We start from the raw sequence: 5,053 nt of genomic DNA on the forward strand, positions 1-5,053 counted from the left end.
AAGGAGAGGGAGGCGGAGGGGGAGGAAGGAGAGGAGGTAATGCATCAACCTGGAAGGAAACGGCTAACCAACAGACGGTGCTCTAAATGGGAGCAAAAGGGCCACATCTGTCCGCATCTGGATGCTGCGGGCTGGGAAGTCAGGGACTGAAGCGTCGTCTCTCACTCTCGGTCTGACGTCCTCCTGCCCGGACCTCCCAGGTGCTGGTGAGAATGCAGATGCCTGGGTCCCGCCCAGACCAGAGTGGGCCTGGCAGTCGGAACGTCCGTGTGTAAATGTTTCTGCACAGCAGCGTCTGGGAGCTGCCGCTGGGCCGTCTGGCGGCCACGGAAAGTCGGCTCCCAGAGTAGTTCTGTTCACTGCAGGGTCCCCGGGGCCTGGAACGGCGGTGTCTGGCAACAGCAGGTGCTAGAGAGCATCTGGTGACCGAAGGAGCCCGTCCATCGACCACCCGTTCCGTCAGCGCGACCGAAGACCCGCCCGTCTGCGTGCTCTGGGGCGAGGGCACAGTGACCATCTCCCACCCCCGTGCCCAGCACATGGCCGCCAACAAGGAAGCAAATGAGCATCCTCCATCACCATCCTGAGGGAAGGCACACATTTCTTCATTTTTAAAATTTCTGAAACCACGGTGTGCGTTTCCAGCCTAACCCTGTCACCATGCATCCGGCAGTGTTACCTCCCTCTCTCCAGCAGTACAATGGGTCTCACGATTGATGGCATCCTCCTCAGATTTAATAAAATACGGTAATGAGCCCGGCCGGTGTGGCTCAGTGACCTATGAATCAGGAGGTCACGATTCAATTCCCGGTCCGGGCACAGGCCTGCGTTGCAGGCTCAGTCCCCAGTGTGACGCCTGCAGGAGGCAGCCGATCAGTGATTCTGCCTCATCACCGATGTTTCTCTCTCTCCCGCTCCCTTCCTCTCTGACATCAATAAAAATATTTTTTTTAAAAAATACGGTAACTAACAAAGTTCATTATTCTGATAAAGAAGTTAGAGTCTGATGCCAACACAGCACACAGATGGCTGTGCATTCCCCTTCTCCTGACTGGCAAAGAGGAGCCCAGTGCCATCTGCTGCTTTCGGTTCAGCCCCAGCAGGCGGGTCATCCAAGGCTCTGCTGCTGAGATGCAACCCAGGGCCCAATGCAAACCCAGGGCCCGATGCACACCCAGGGCCCGACGCACACCCAGGGCCCGATGCACACCAAGGCCCGATGCACACCCAGGCCCGATGCACACCCAGGCCCGATGCACACCCAGGGCCCGATGCACACCCAGCGCCCGATGCACACCCAGCGCCCGACGCACACCCAGGGCCCGACGCACACCCAGGGCCCGATGCACACCCAGGGCCCGACGCACACCCAGGGCCCGACGCACACCCAGGGCCCGACGCACACCCAGGGCCCGACGCACACCCAGCGCCCGATGCACACCCAGCGCCGCCCGATGCACACCCAGGGCCCGATGCACACCCAGGGCCCGATGCACACCCAGGGCCCGATGCACACCCAGGGCCCGATGCACACCCAGGGCCCGATGCACACCCAGGGCCCGATGCACACCCAGGGCCCGATGCACACCCAGGGCCCGATGCACACCCAGGGCCCGATGCACACCCAGGGCCCGATGCACACCCAGGGCCCGATGCACACCCAGGGCCCGATGCACACCCAGGGCCCGATGCACACCCAGGGCCCGATGCACACCCAGGGCCCGATGCACACCCAGGGCCCGATGCACACCCAGGGCCCGATGCACACCCAGGGCCCGATGCACACCCAGGGCCCGATGCACACCCAGGGCCCGATGCACACCCAGGGCCCGATGCACACCCAGGGCCCGATGCACACCCAGGGCCCGATGCACACCCAGGGCCCGATGCACACCCAGGGCCCGATGCACACCCAGGGCCCGATGCACACCCAGGGCCCGATGCACACCCAGGGCCCGATGCACACCCAGGGCCCGATGCACACCCAGGGCCCGATGCACACCCAGGGCCCGATGCACACCCAGGGCCCGATGCACACCCAGGGCCCGATGCACACCCAGGGCCCGATGCACACCCAGGGCCCGATGCACACCCAGGGCCCGATGCACACCCAGGGCCCGATGCACACCCAGGGCCCGATGCACACCCAGGGCCCGATGCACACCCAGGGCCCGATGCACACCCAGGGCCCGATGCACACCCAGGGCCCGATGCACACCCAGGGCCCGATGCACACCCAGGGCCCGATGCACACCCAGGGCCCGATGCACACCCAGGCCCCGATGCACACCCAGGGCCCGATGCACACCCAGGGCCCGATGCACACCCAGGGCGCGATGCACATGACTGGCGCTCCCCAGTCTTCACCCGGAAGCTTCTGACAGCAGCAGCTGGAAGGTTGCTCTACGTCTTCCCTGGAGGCCACAGGCTGGGCGGGAGGGCGGTTCTGGGCCAGACGGGGTGACACCTCAGCCCCACGGCCCCTGGATGTCCACCCTGGCATGTGGTCTGTCCAGGACAGCTGCCGGCTGCTCTGCTCCTTCCCCATGTGGGACCCTGGCCAAGGGACTCTCTGTGTCCGTCCCCCGACCTGGTGTGCGAGGACGGTAAGAATGGGCCACCTCCCAGCGATGCTGTCAGGAGTGCGGACAGATAACGCCCAGCACGCGGTGTGTCCACATGTCCCAGCTTCCCCAGGCGTGTCCCTGCTTCCCGCCAGTGACCACAGCGCAGACCCGAGGCACTGAGGCCAGGAACCTCCCAGCGCAGGGACGGCAGCGGGGGTGCTGCCCTCCCCGCTTCCAGGTGGGAATCTCAGAGAAGGCATCGCAGTGATGAAGACGGGCACCGGGACTGTGGCTGCCCTGGCACAGGGCGTGGCTGGAGGAGGTGGCCTGCGGCTGTCTGTAGGTTAAATAAAGGTCTGGGTTTGCAGCCATGGGTGGGATTTGATTGAGCAGGAAGAAGGGATGAGGACATTCCAGAGGGCTAGGGTGGAGGGTCATCCCACAGGGTCTTGTGGGATCCTCCAGACAGTAGCTGCCATGCTCAGACAGGAAATCCATCTTCTTCATTTAGGAAAGAAAATCTGGTTTGTCAACTTCAAGGTGGAAGTTTACGTCTCTCTCCTTAGGGATAAAAATCGGGCAGCTCAACAGATCAATGAGACAGAAGAGAAAATCCAAACACCGAGAACGGACACAGGAAGTCCACACCTGGGGGGGACAGCAGCTGACCCACTGTGTGCAGCAGCTGTCAGAAACCAATGAAACAGGATGCCCGCCTGGGTCCTCACAGCAGAACACCTCCCAGGTGGGTTACCACAGGAAATAAACAGAGAAACCACCAAACAAGAACATCTCCAAGAACAAACAGTAACGGAGGCAGAAAGTCTGAGCAGCCACAGAAGGCACCCACAGCAAACCTCCACAGAGGAAAACATCACAGAGCAAAAACGTCACCCCACCAGGTGGGAGAAGATCACTGTAACCTGTCACAGATAAGACTGCTGTAAGCAACACGCCAGCAGAAGCATTCATATAAGGAGCGAAGAAGCAATTCCCCAAAAAAGAAACCGCACGTGGCTGTGCACAGGCAAGATGCTCAGCCTCCCTGGTAACCAAGGGAACGCGGACCGGGACCAGGATCCTCGCTCACCCCATCGGCAAAGATTTCAACATCCGCTGTTGGCAGGCTCGGGAACTGCTATTCTCGTTTGCTCTCGGTGGGTACAAGCTGGCACAGCCTTTCTGGAATGCCAGTTGGCAACTTCTGTGCCGTTTGTAACTGGGGGTCACTTTTGCTCAATAGCTTCACTTCGAGAGTCTACCCCCAGGGAGTGATCGGAGGAGGAGATAGCCACACAGACGGAGTGGCCGGGGGCTGGGTCAGCAAAGTGTGGCACAGCCACCCCAGGAGGCAGGCGGGGAGGGTGAGGGGGACAGCCTTTCTGGAATGCCAGTTGGCAACTTCTGTGCCGTTTGTAACTGGGGGTCACTTTTGCTCAATAGCTTCACTTCGAGAGTCTACCCCCAGGGAGTGATCGGAGGAGGAGATAGCCACACAGACGGAGTGGCCGGGGGCTGGGTCAGCAAAGTGTGGCACAGCCACCCCAGGAGGCAGGCGGGGAGGGTGAGGGGGGGACCGTGTGTGAAAAGCGGGCCCCAGTGTGACCCCCACGTCTGGCATCACAGCCCTGATGGAGCTATTCACCTTCCGGTGGGCAGGAGGCTGTGTGAACAAAGGGAATTCTTAGAAAGAGAAGGTGCGATGTTCCCACGAGGCCAGGGGAGGAGAGGAGATCGGTGGAGACACGGAGAGTGGGTTTGGGCCAAGAAAGTGGAGAGGGAGAAGGAGGCTGGAGAGAGACATCCCCGGGAAGGTGAGGTCACGTGCAGCGGGAAACGCACTGGCGGGACTGTTAGGGTCCCCGCGTGGCCGGGTAGGGCTGAGTGCCAACAAGCAGGCGCTTCCCGCCCTCTACACCAGCAAGACCAGCCCCTGAGCAAACCCGGAAGGCGACCCCATTTATAACTGAACCCAAAGCAGCTGGGAGTGAGCCGCCGCGTTCAGGAGCGAGCAGCACAGGGTGCTTCTTCATCAAGGCCACAGAAGGACAACTGAGAACCAGACGGGATCGGCCTCCAGCCCACATCCCCAAATCTCCCTGCCCTGGACCCCTCCTCATTCCCTTCCTTCCCCGGAACCCCCGCCCTTGTCCTGGCTGCCAGAGTGTCACCTTCCTCCGAGGGCTCCTCACCGTCAGCTTTTCATACCCAGTCACCCCCATGAAAACAAAGCCGACCCCTCCGTCCCAAACACCCCACCTCTGTGCTCAGCTGCTCCCCTGTTGTCTGGACTGCACTTCCCCAGCCTCCGCCAGCCCCACTCACCTTCCCTGAACTTGTCCGGTCTTCCTTCACTTCCCCTGCCCCCCATTCACTGCCCCTCGTCTCCCCTCACCTGCCCCCACCTGCCTTCACCTCTTCCCCTCCCCCGGCAACCTCCCTTCACCTCCCCTGACCTCCCTGGCCTCCATTCACCACCGCCCCCC

At 61.9% G+C, this 5,053-nt stretch overlaps 1 protein-coding gene across 1 annotated transcript in view; it reads right to left on the reverse strand.

Moving 5' to 3' along the window:
- The window catches only part of JAKMIP1 (janus kinase and microtubule interacting protein 1), a 34,322-nt gene that overhangs the window by 28,135 nt on the left and 1,134 nt on the right, over positions 1–5,053 (reverse strand). The gene's annotated exons all lie outside the window — the stretch shown is intronic.

This window comes from Myotis davidii, unplaced genomic scaffold, assembly GCF_000327345.1.
Source record: "Myotis davidii unplaced genomic scaffold, ASM32734v1 scaffold960, whole genome shotgun sequence".
NCBI classification, from domain to species: Eukaryota; Metazoa; Chordata; class Mammalia; order Chiroptera; family Vespertilionidae; genus Myotis; species Myotis davidii.